Source organism: Protopterus annectens, chromosome 5.part0 (genome assembly GCF_019279795.1).
Source record: "Protopterus annectens isolate FY-2018-M chromosome 5.part0, PAN1.0, whole genome shotgun sequence".
In the NCBI taxonomy this organism is placed as follows: Eukaryota; Metazoa; Chordata; order Ceratodontiformes; family Protopteridae; genus Protopterus; species Protopterus annectens.
This window is the reverse complement of record NC_056735.1, coordinates 117,495,544-117,509,646: the sequence shown is the minus strand read 5'-3', so window position 1 is coordinate 117,509,646 and position 14,103 is coordinate 117,495,544.

Sequence of the window (14,103 nt, the reverse complement as noted above, 5' to 3'; positions counted from 1 at the left end):
TAAAAGTATTATATTCTGCAACTAATTTCACATCCCTTTTCTCGTGATAAAATAACTCTAAGTTCAGTTTTCTGGTAAATAATTTTACCTCAGAAATACAGTTAGCTACATCATTTCCCATATACATAATAGCAGTTTCACAAAAATAAGGGAGCAAGTTGCACCAATAGTTACCACACTATTTTATCCCAATATATAGGTGCTGACTTTGAGGGAACATGGGCCAAATTCTTGGCTAGGCTTATAAGGGCCTCTGGGCCAGTAGCCTAGTATCACCCTATGAACCTATGAGCTGATATATATCCTTCAGTTTATATATATATATATATATATATATATATATATATATATATATATATATATATATATATATATATATATATATATATATATATCTATATATATATATATATATATATATATCTATATATATATATATATATATATATATATATATATATATATATATATATATATATATATATATATATATATATATATATATATATATATATATATATATATATATATATATATATGGGATCCGTACTGATCTCTGATGGCACTTTCTGCTGAAGCAGAAATCAACGAACATACTTAACCGAAAATGCTGTTCACTGAAGTAGCACTTTCGGATAAGTATGCTAATTGTGCCGGTCGCACTATGGTGCGGATAAGAGAAAATTCACTTTTCCTCACTGTAGTGTGACCTCGGAGTGAGAATATTAAAGTAGGGGGTGTGCTTGCCTCCCCTGCATAAAAGTAGATTTATTGTTTTTTTTTTTTTTTTTTTTTGTAACACACTTTAACGAAAGCGCTTTTTTGGTGAAAGTGTTTTCGTTAAAGTATGTTTGGTTATTGTGGATTCGGGATGTTGAAGTTCCGTTCAACAGTCTTAGATCTATAGATATATATATATATATATATATATGTATGTATGGATATATATATATATATATATATATATATATGTATGTATATATGTATATATATATATATACATATATATATATATATGTATACATATACATATATATATATATATATATATATATATATATATATATATATATATATATATATATATATATATATATATATATATATATATATCCTTCATGAAATATAGAGTTGTATTTCAGAACTATCTCCATCAGTTCATATACAATATGAATATCTTTCTGATTTAAAAAATTAGAACTAGCGAGGGCTTCTTCAAATCATATTACACCCTGGTTGGGAGAATAACTGTAAATAAGCCCACAACATCTATAGTGACACATAATGCTTCTTCCTTAAAAGTTACATTATTGTGCCTACTTAAAAAATCCCAGGAATCGTGCAGTATGTGGATCTTACAACAAACGGGGTTAATTTCTATCAATGAACACTGCTAGAGGATATGTTTTAGAATCACTAGCTATAACTATTAACCTAAGAGGGGTTGCACATTTTTATGGACTTTGGGGATGCTAAAAACTGCTGTTATCCTGGGGTACCTGTTAAATTCAGAAGAGCTTTTGTCAATAACTTGTTGCATAAGTATATCATTTAACATTAAACCAATGTTTTGATAGGTAACATGCACTTCATTTGTAGATACCATTGAATATGTATCATCTTCACCTAAAGCACTGAGCATCCTCCCTGAATAATCAACAGTGTCCATAATCACTATCTCACCACCTTTATCTGGTTTCATAATACATAATTCGGCATTTTGTGTCAATTCAGCACACAATGCATATTCAACATCAGACAAATTAAAGACCATCATTTTATTAAAATTCGCCAAAGCTCTCATTTATATTTAACCAAACTTTCAACATTCTGTAACACAGGGTGTAATGGAGGGTTATAAATACTTTTATTTTTAAAATTAGATTCAAAACAATAATTTTGGGTGTCAAATATAGTTTCAAAATTAATCCTGTGTAAAAATAATTTAAAATCCACCAAGGTCTGAGATTAAAAGTTTGAGATGGAACAAAAGAGAAACCTTTGTTTTTAATAGAAAAAATGTGTATAGTTAAGACAAATATTGCTAAAGTTAAAAATCTTAAAGTTATCATATACAAAAATTACCCTGTCTTGCACAAATGGTTTCATCTCTTTCCCCTTCGCCTTCCTCTGAAGCTTCTTCTCCTGTTGGGAATTGACTGATATTCCGCAGAGACCTAGCCTTTGTTCATTAATTGGCTGGACCATCTTAGAGGGGGAAATTCTAAAGGGTCATCTAAGTGACTAGTTAAATCCTTCACCCTATAATTTATGCTGTGTGGATACTAAGTGTCTTTAGCACTACCATTATTCCTGTCAATGATGAAACTATCGTTTCTATTGTTGTTGTTAATTGTATAACTGTCATCATGTGAGGTCCCGTTAACTTCAGTAAACGGTACACACGATTAAGACGATACTCACATTTGTCTCTACGGAGCTTTACTTCTTTTCGTTTTGTAGAGGCATTACATTTTTCATCAACATCTAAAAAATGTACAAAACTTGTCTTTATATTTGTCTAGCATGTACAATAAATCCTCCTGAATACATTTATTTAAAGATGCATTTTCTGCAAACAAAGTCTCCAAAGTTATTTTATTATGCAAAATAAGAGCCCTCATACGTTCAAAGCCCCACCAATCAAACATCTCAATTAACTCAGAATGACGCATGCTTCCTTTAATAGCATTATTTGGATACTTAAACACTCTTAAACCTTTGGGGACCTGATTTTTTCCTAAACACTTTTAAAAAGCAATTATCCAACAACAATGAATGGTAATTTAGCAGCGTCCATTTCAGCTGCTGTGTTACCCAGACAGCCATACTTACATTGTATTAAAGAGATAGGCTTGGATTATACTGCATGACTAGATAGTGATACTGACACGTGTTCAACAAATGACCATTAAGGTAGTATTTAATGTCATCCAAGGTTACTCTGTGCTTTAGCTGTTGATTAGTAGAGGATTACACAGTTTCTTTTTATTTTTTTTGTGTTCATTTCCTCTTGTTGGGACACTGTTAATACACTCAAGAATGCAGGACATGGTAAATAAAAAATAGCCTTGTTTTTCGGCAGTATACTAAGTGCAGAGATGGCAAGGTCTCTCTGCAGTATACTAAGTACAGAGAGGGTCCGGTCTCTCGGTAGTATATTAAGTACAGAGATGGCTCAGTCTCTCAGCCATATACTAAGTCCACAGATGGCCCGGTCTCTCAGCAGTAAACCAAGTACAGAAATGGCCCAGTCTCTCAGTAGTATCCTAAGTACAGACATGGCCCTGTCTTTCAACAGTATACTAAGTACAGAGATAGCCCAGTCTCTTGACAGTATACTAAGTACAGAGATGGCTCCGTCTGTCGACAGTATACTAAGTGCAGAGATGACCCGGTCTGTCAAAAGTATACTAAGTGCAGAGATGGCCTGGTCTCTCAACAGTATTCTAAGTACAGGGATGGCCCAGTCTCTCAGCAAAATACTAAGTGCTGGGATGGCCCGGTCTTTTGGCAGTATACTAAGTGGAGAGATTGCCAGGTCCCTCAACAGTATACTGAGTACAGAGATGGCCCAGTTTCTCGGCAATATCATAGTACAGTGATGGCCTGGTCTCTCAGCAGTATACTAAGTATAGAGATGGCCCAGTTTCTCAGCAGTATCATAGTACAGAGATGGCCTGGTCTCTCAGCAGTATACTAAGTACAGAGATGGCCCAGTTTCTCAGCAGTATCGTTGTACAGAGGTGGCCCAGTCACTCGGCAGTATAGTAAGTACAGAGATGGCCCGATCTCTTGGCAGTATACTCAGTGCAGAGATGGCCTGGTCTGTCGATAGTATACTAAGTACAGAGATGGCCCGGTTTCTCAGCAGTATTGTAGTATAGAGGTGGCCCAGTCTCTCAGCAGAATAATAAGTACAGAGATGGCCTGGTCTCTTTGCCGTATACTGAGTAGAGAGATGGCCCAGTCTCTTGGCAGTAAGCAAAACAGACAAACTATACATACCAAAATATTCTTATTTCTTTACCTCATAGTTGCATTTCAGAGACTGTACCACACTTACCCCTGAGTCATAAGGAAAGAGAAACAAAACTTGGAGTAAAGGATGTGTTTAGCATATTTAGTGGGCCCTATTAAAATTAAGAAAAAATGTACTTCACTGTGGGGGTGGGGGCACTGTAGGTCTGCTGTCACTAGTGGGTTCTGTGGGTTCTGTGGTTCTACCTATTTACCTTCTTCTCAGCCAAAAGCTTAGTAAGAACCAGTGAGCATGTGAATGTAATGCAGTTTCTATGTTATACCTTTTCTGAACAGTTGGCATTGAATGATTTTTTTTTTTTTTTTGGTTACTGAGTAAGAATTCAGTAACAGTGAATACTACCTTCATGGACTGTTGTCATGCCTTCTATTTCCAAGTGAATACACTTTTTTTTTCACGTAATCAATTCACATGGACCTAATTGATTCCATTAGCATTAGCTTCTGTTGTTGTATTTTCCTCGCTGAGGGCAAGAACTCCCCTGATGTTTCTAACTATAGAGACTCTGGACTTACTATGTCCAGATTTAATCTTTATGCAGCACATGTTGTTAGAAAAGCCAGTCTTATTGCTAACAGAATTAGTTTTAATAAACAAGTTACCTTAGCTGACTCAGTGGCAATTGTCCAGAATTCAGTTAAAGTAAAATTGAACTAAAAACTTTGTATCTACATCCAACCTGCCAACAATGGTTTGGATAGTATGCATCCATTATCTGAATATGCACTCTTTCCAATTCAGGCTTATCGAAATTACTATACCTGCATCGATGAATCACCATGTTTTTCAATTTGTTCATTTGCATCTTATTATTCCCTCATGTGCGTGCAAAAACCACCTGCATCTATTTATGAAGTTATTTCCATACAGTGAGTACAGGGAAGTTTAGGATATTGCTGTGTAAAGTTTAAGGTAGCTCTGAGTTGTGTTGCTATTTGTTACTTCAGATTCTCTTCAGGGTGTGACTGTGTCACTAGTAGTTTAAAGGAAATAATGTGCATAGTGAGTGATTGTTTCTCTAGGTAACTTACATCTTAGACTGTAACCATTTCATTGTCAAGAATCATAGGACATTATTACACTATTGGCCCTGATGCCCTTATAAGCCCAGCCAAGAGTTTAGCCCATGTTTAGACAAGTCAGCACCCGATGCCCCTGTCCAGCAGGAACATAGGTGGAATCCCAGGGATGTATTTTCTGTTTCCCATCTAGTTATCCAGGATGCAATTAAAAAGGGGTAAAGAGGTACTCTGCTTGATGTGGAGAGGGAGTCTATTCCACAGATGGAGGCGTCTGTGGGACACAAATCTGTCCTGCCAACAAGTCCTATTAATGTCACAGACCAGGTTGAGGCCACACATGTGGGTTACTCGAGTGGAGCTTGACTTGAGGATATGCAGCAGTCTCATCAAGGCAGGATCCAAGATCACCTTGTATGCCAGGCAGACATCACCTCTGAGGAGTCTGTATGAAACTGAGTAGAGAGATAGGGCTTTTAGCCTATTTGTGTAGGGTAGATTTTTGAGGCCTTGGATTCTCCTGATGAGGATCCTCTGTAGTCTCTCCAGCTGCCGCATGTAATTTGCGAGGTACATGCCAAATGGGGCATTATACTCAATAATGGGCTTTATAAGGGAAGAATACAGGGATGCTATGACCTCCATGTACCTGGATGAGACACCCTTACTTATGAGGTGGGCCATGTAGAAAGCATTCCATACAACAGAAGCAACAAGGCGGTCAAAAGTCAACCTGGGTACTCAAATCCCCATGACTGATTGCATGCTTAGGATGTTGTTATTAATGTGATAATTTGTGGGGACGTTGTAGAACAGATCATGTATATGTACCTTTAAGAAGCATTTCCAGATGTAGGCACATGCGTATAAATTGTGAGCATATGCAGGCAGCAGTGTCATTTTGAGAGAACAGCTAGAGTGTTAACATGTATAAGTGAGGCAATTAGTCTGTTTATAAGTTTATTTAAGTCTAAGTTATACAGCCTTATTCCTGATCTGTTTGTGTGTAATAAAGATGCTTGATTTGAACCCAGAATCACTTGTCTGTTTTATCCTGATTGGACAAGCAACATGGCGTCAGCAGTGGGATAAGAGTGCAACTTCTTCAAGCCATGAGGTGCAGAGTTGAAAGTGAAGGCAGACTGAGCTGGTTGAGTGAAACAGAGCTCAAACAAAAAGGACCAGAAATGAACTTAAGGTAACCAAAGCTTGCACAAATGATTTATTTGGCAATGAAAATGAAACAGAGCATTTGTAAGGCACAAAACGTATTATTAATCAAATGAGTTGCACAAAATGCATTATTAATTAAACTAAATTTTCAAAACCATGATATTTGCTAAAACTAGCAGATATATTCATGTGGGGCTCAGAATTACCTGTGGTTTGCATAACAAGCATGTTTAAAATAAAATGAGCACAAGAAAAGTATATTGAGCATGATAAGAGATTAAATGGGCATAATGAGTACAATAAAAGGGCAAAACAAGCTTAAAGAGCAAGCAGACTGCATGTTTTATAGTAAAGGACTGTGTTAGGGCACAAACTACTATTTCACATTGACCGGAGCCATTCAAAGCATAAGTAGAGTTGTTTGAAGTATCTCAGAGTGTGCAGTGTTTGTACGGTGTGTGCTTTATTATGGTACAATTATTTCAAAGAGTTTGCTGTGTGCAAAGTACAGTTATATTGCAAAGTGCAGTCAAATACAGGCATTTCAAAAAGTTTATTGTGCTGTGTACATTTATTTTCAGAGTGCCACCATTTCAAGGTGCTACTTACACTGTACAGAGTTATTTGGCAAAGTGCAGCCATTTTGGAGTGTTCTTGTGCTGTGTACAGTTTATTTGCAAAGTGCATTCATTTCAAAGTATTTCTTACTCTGAGAATCTTCTGCTGTGTACAGTTTATTCACAAACTACAGTCATTTCAAAGTGTTTCTTACACTGATAAGGAGTGGTTTCATAAAGTACAGAGATTTTAAAGTGTTCTTGTGCTACACAGACTTGTTTGGCAAAGTGCAGTTATTTCAAAGAGTCTGTTGTGCTATTGGGCATAATTACAAGTTCTAGCATAATGTTCTGGCATATATTTATGTGTGTATGTTCATATGTAATTTCAAGCACCTTCACTACTATGTGTTAATATGGTGGAGGCATTTTGCAGACCCAGTCCACTTGTGTTTGATCAAAATATTGCAGAGAATTGGAAAGTATTTGAGCAGAAATATAATAGTTTCATACAAGCAGCTTTTTCTGACAAAGATGCAAGTACAAGAGCATTCATTTTGCTTAACTTACCTGGGTCAGATGCCACTAAAAGAGAGCATTCATTTGCATATGGACCAGCAGTATTTGCAGGACAGGGGGAAAGCTGCCATATTGTAGTAACAGCTGAATGAAGAGACAAACCTGAGTGCTTGAAACGTAATTTAGAGAAACGTGCAACCCCCAGACAAATGTTACATTAGACAGACACTTATTTTATACAACAGACCAAAAGCCAGGTGAAACATTTGCAGCTTATATCACTGACTTGAGAAATAAGGCTAAAACATGTAGATTTGGTGACTTGAAAGATGAGTTAATAAAGGACAGGCTAGTGTATAATGTTAATAATGCTGCAGTGAGAAAGATTTTGCTTCATGACAGTGATTTAATGTTAAGCAAAGCTATAGAGATTTGTCAAATTCATGAGCTCACAGTAAGTTAACCAACTATGCTTGCAAGTGATAAGAGCATAGTTTCAACAGCCTGCAGAGCAAACATAGACAGCATGCAGCATGTGGCTAGCCAAAACAGGCCTAAGCAGTTGCAAACCCTGCAGGTCTTTTTGGGAGGAACTGTAACTTTCTAGCAAGTTCCAAGTCTAGTTCAACAAAATGGACATGCTCAGTGTTGTATAAAGGTGAGTCAGCAAAACCAAGTCAAGTTTTATTGTTAACTGTCATAATTGTGGAGCCAATCATGAGTCTTAAAGAGAGAAGTACTTAGGATTTGGTCAGCAATGCCACAAGTGTAAAAAATCGAACCACTTTCAAAGGTTTTGTAAATCAAGCAAGCCTCATTCAGTTATTAAGAGAGGTCACTCAAAAAAGCAAGTTGATCATGTAAAAATCTGCAACCCTACTTTCTATGTAGACGGTGCATAAGTGGGTGGTGAATAGGTTAGTGCAGTAGATTTGTTGGCAAAGAACAAAGTATTTTGTACTGTCCTGATCAATGGTAAACCTACGGAGCTCAAAGTAGACAATGGTCCAAAGTGTAATGTAATATCAGCAGAAACATTTGCTAAAGTGAGAAATGGTGAGCAACTTAATTTGGCCAATTGTGTGACGCTTGTTGCTTGTGGAAGTGATGAGAATCAAACCGAAGGCTCAGCAGTGCTTTCATGCTATTTGTCTGGGAAGAGTTACCGCTTGCAATTGTATGTAGTCAGAAGACCTGTGCAGTTATAATTAGGTCTCAGAGATAGTTTGAGAATGAAACTGCTTTCTTTTACCAAAGTCCATCATGTAAGCACATGCCCGAGTTCCAGCTTTACTGACATTATTTTCTCTGAGTATGTTGATGTCTTCAATGACAAGTTAGGAAACTTCCAGTTGTGTACTCCATGAAGGTAGACCTGGAGGTCAGTACCGTGGTAAACTAGCAAGGAGAGCTCCAGTAGCTATGCAGGACAAAGTCAAGGTCCAGTTAGACAAAATGGTGCAGCAAGGTGTGATATGTCCAGTCACAGGACCAAGTGAGTGGATGTTGTCACACTCTTATTTTGGACACAGTAGAAGAGTCTTCATGGGTTCTGTTCAAGCAGCTTTATTCTATACAAACACATTATTACAGAGGTTTACAAACTTTAACTAAAGTGACGTATACAAACTAACAACTGCGATCATGCAAGCTCACGCTCTGGCTGCTCTTCCAAAATGGCACTAGGGACGGCACGTGTCTGGAATTTATACATGCACGTGCAGTCTTTGTCATGCTCCTTAAAGACATAGCACACAGCACATATACCCTGGTCTTCATTGTTTCTCTTAGAGAAACAGATCATGCAATGTTATGAGTCTATTTGGCATGCACAGACCACAGATAATTATTTGTCATGCATTATGCAAGACTAGGAACATATATATATATATATATATATATATATATATATATATATATATATATATATATATATATATATACAGTGGATATAAAAAGTGTACACACCCCTGTTAAAATGTCAGTTTTTGGTGATATAAAAAAATGAGACCACAATAAAAATTCAACTTTGGTCTCATCAGACCATGCCACATTTTCTTACATGCTTTTGGGAAACTTGATGTATTGTTTTACAAATTTTAGCCAGGCCTGGATGTTTTTCTGTGTAAGAAAAGGCTTCCATCTTGCAACCCTAGCCCATAGTCCATACATATGGAGAATGCAGGAGATTGTTATTACATGTTGTACACAACCAGTACTTGCCAGAAATTCCTGCAGCTCCTTCAGTGTTGCTATAGGTCTCTTGGCAGCCTCCCTGATCAGTTTTTGACTTGTCTTTTCATCAATTGTGGAGGGACGACCAGTTCTTTGCAACATCACTGTTGTTCCATATTTTCATCACTTTTTGATAACTGTCTTCACTGTGTTCCATGGTCTATCCAATGCTGTTGAAATTTTTTTATATCCTTCTCCTGACTGTTACCTTTCAACAATGAGATCCCTTTGATGCATTGTAAGTTCTCTGCAAACCATGGCTTTTTCTGTAGCAGGCAACTGAGTAAATGTCAGGAAAATCCTACTAGGACAGCTGAACTTTATTTGAGGTTAATCAGAGTCTCTTTAATTGATGGCAGGTGTGTACCCAATAAGACTGAATGCTGTAATTAAATCAAAAGGTGCTTCAACAAAGTATTAGTTTATGGGTATGCATACTTATGCAACCAGCGTATTGTGCATTTTTTTATTTTTATATGTTTTCCCCTAACAGATTTGTTAGTTTTTCAATTGAATTGTACAGGTTATAGGCCACATTAAAGATGAGAAAAGTTTTGAAATGATTTATTGCGGTGTCATTTTTTTATCACAAAAATCTGGCATTTTAACAGGGGTGTGTACACTATTTATATCCACTGTGTGTGTGTGTGTATATATATATATATATATATATATATATATATATATATATATATATATATATACATATATATATATATATATATATATATATATATATATATATATATATAGATAGATACATTGCTGCGTACTTCACACTGGGCTTAGATATTAATCCATATCATGTGACATAAAACTGGAAATTGGATTTAGCAACTGGAGCTGTCTCTACAAAATATTTGACCTCTGGAATGTCTGGAACATTTTCAGGAATGGAATCAGAGGTTTAAACACACTCTGGTATGGGAACAGCATCTGATTCGCTCTTAACTTTGGAGTCTACATCACAAAAACAATGTTGTGATGATGATGATTCTGATTCTAGTACACGAGGAAGATGTCAACGATTCCTCCTATACTCCATACCTTCGGTGTTTACCAGATAAGATCTTGATTCAGCACAGATGCCTGAAATCTGATCAATTTGGTTGAAACCTTTTGTCATCTGGATTTGGACTGTCTCTCCTTCCTTCAACGGACAAAGTAATCTGCTCGATCTATCATAACTGGACTTGTGGATATTATGCTTCTTAAACAATTAAGCCTTGATGATTTTATTGTTCTTAACTTTAGGCCTCAATAGACTGGAATTAATGGGTAGTGTAGCTCTGGTTTGTCTGGAAAGTTGTCTTGAGCAGATGAGCCAAGAATATTGTTTCAGGCTATGTTTCTGACAAATCGAAGAACACATTGCTATTGTCACGTTTTGACCTTTCATGTAATTTCTTTGCACTCTGCACTGCATGTTCAGCTAGACCACTTGACTGAGGATATACAGGACTGCTATTGACATGCACAAAGTCCATTCTCTTGCAGATTTTTGAAACAACTGACTATTAAATTGAGTACCATTGTCAGAAAAAAACTTTGTGTGGACTACCATGGACTGAGAAATGGTGTTTCAACTTAGTAATACCAGAAGTGGATGCTAGGTTAGGTAGTAGATCAATCACAAACCAATTGGAATAAGAGTCTGCTAAAAACAAGTAGTGTTGATTGTTCCAAGTGAAGATATCAGTGGCTACTGTTGACCAAGGTAGTTCAGGAACTGGACTTAGCTGAAGAGGTTCTCTTTACAAATGCGGTTTAGTACTATTGCATACTAAACAAGAAGAAAGTACTTTAGCAATGTTTTTCGGTAATGAAGGCCAAAATACCAATTCTCTTGCTCTTCTCTTAGTGGATGCAGAACCTGGATGACCAAGATGCACAATCTAGATATATTCTTGTTGTAAGGAAGTAGGAACAACAATTTTAGGACTTTTGAAAATGATGTCATCTTCCATCAACAATTCATCTCTGTAAGTAGATTGCTTTGATGGCCAACCAGCATCAATGTAGTGATTGAGCTTTTGCAAAATTGGATCATTGCTTTTGTAATCTCTCAGATCATCAAGTCTAATGGTAGAAAAATTATGCACTGCCATCACGTCAGAGTCAAAATTATCTGTATCAAGCTATTGCATCATATTTCTGTGCGATCATATACACCATTTTGAAATTGTACTTTTGCAATTTGAGCATCATTCTTTATAATCTCACTGGAGCTGAATGCATAGGCTTCTTTAGAACAGCAACTACAAACTGGTGATCAGTTTCAGTCTGAATAACCTGAGCATAAATATAATCATGAAACTTGGAACATGCAAATGCTATTGCCAAAAGCTGCTTCTCAATTTGACCATATTGCATCTCACTTTGGTTAAGTATTCTAGATGCATTGTTTACTGGTCTGCCCTCTTGAAGTATAACTGCACCAAGACCAAATTTTGAAGCATCACAGGAAATAATGGTTTATTCACATCATAGCATCTTAATGTAGTTGGGGTGGCAATTTTCTGATTAAGGTCTTCAAATGCCTTCTGGTGCTGTGCCAACCATGAGCATGCATCATATTTGCATGTTAGCTCTCTGTCAACTCACTGAAGTCTGGTATAAACTTGTCTAAATAGTTGACCATGGCTAGGAAATGCCATAGAGCTTGTACATTGTCTGGTTCTGATACCTCAAGAATAGCTGCTTGCTTGGTCGGGTCTGGTCTCAAACCAGTACTGTTAAATAAATGACTTACATGTGAAACTTCTGGAAGTCCAAATTTGCAGTTCAGAGGACTGAGCTTCAAGTTTACTTCATGTGCTCTGTCTAGAATTTTATTTCGGTTTCTGTCATTCTCAGCGTCACCATTGCCTGCAACCAATAAATCATCAACTGTTATGGCACAAGGATAACTCCAAAACATTTGCTCCTTTGCATGCTGAAAGACTTCACCTACATAATTTATTCCATATGGCATCTTTAGGAATCTGTATCTGCCAAATGGAGTACCAAAAGTGGTTAGAAATAAGAATTTGCGATCAAGCATCACTTGCCAAAATGAACTATTTGCATCCAAGACAGGAAAAAAAACAGTGGCATTCAGTATTAGAGCTGTGACCTCTTAAACTGTGCTCATTGGATGATATGGCCTCTTTAATGCTTTGTTCAAATCTCTTGGGACAGTACATATTCTGAGTTCACCTGAGTCTTTTTTTGTGAGCTGCCACATGGACGACACCCATTAAGTTGGTTCTGTGACTGGACAAATCACACCTTGCTGTACCATTTTATCCAAATGAGCCTTAACTTTATCCTGCATGATCACTATTGGAACTTCTCACTGGTTTGACTACTGGAGTAATCTCTGGGTCTAACTTCATGGAATACACAACTGGAAGTTTGCCTAACTTGTCATCAAAAAACATCAACATACTCTGAGAAAATGGCTTCCGAAATATTAGAACTCAGAAATGTACTTATGTGATGAACTTCTTTATCAAAAGAAAGCAGATTCATTCTCAAACTATCTTTGAGACCCGCTAATGACTGCACACATCTTCTGATTACATAGAATAACAAGCTGTAAAAGCTCTTGGCCAAATAACATGAAAGCATCACTGAGCCTTTGGTTTGAATTCCTTCACCTCCACAAGCAACAAGCTTCGCATTACTGGCCACATTGAGTTGCTCATTAATTCTCACTTTAGCAAATATGTCTGCTGATATAACATTACACTTTGAACCAATGTCTACTTTAACCTCTGTGGATTTTCCATTAATATGGACAGCACAAAACACTTTGCTTCTTGCTAATAAACTCACTGCATCAACTCTTTCACCAAGTACTGATACACCATCTACATAGAAAGCTGACTGCTTCAGCTCTACTTGATCAACTTGCCTCTTTATGAGACTTTTCCATACAACTATGTGAGGTTTACTTCACTTGCAAAACTTTTGGAAGTTGTTCCACTTTTTACACTTGTAACATTGATGACCAAATGTTAAGCATTTCTCTCTTTTAGACATGATTTGCACCAGAGTTGCAACAGTTAACAATAGCACTAGATTTGGGTTTTGCTGATTCATACTTGTACTGCAGTGAGCTTGCTCCCTTCTTAGAACTTGCTGGAAAGCTACACATCCGCCCAGGAAACCCTGTAGCTGCCACATGCTTGGGCCTGCTTCTCTTAGCCATGTGTTGCATGCTATCTACATTTGCTCTACAGCCTACTGAAACCATGCTCTTGAGGCTCGCAAGCATACTTGTGCGTTATTCTGTCACTTCATGGATTTGACAGATCTCTATGGCTTTGCTCAAAGTTATATCACTGTCACAAAGCAAAATCATTCTCACAGAAGCACTATTAATACCACACATGAGCCCATCCTTTATCAGCTCATCTTTAAAGTCACCAAACTGACACGTTTTAGCTTTGTTTCTCAGGTCAGTTATATAAGCTGCAAAAATTTCCCCTGGTTTCTGATCTCTTGTGTAAAACAGATGCCTCTCTAACATAATACTTGTCTGGGGGTTACACATTTCTCTGAACTTGCACTT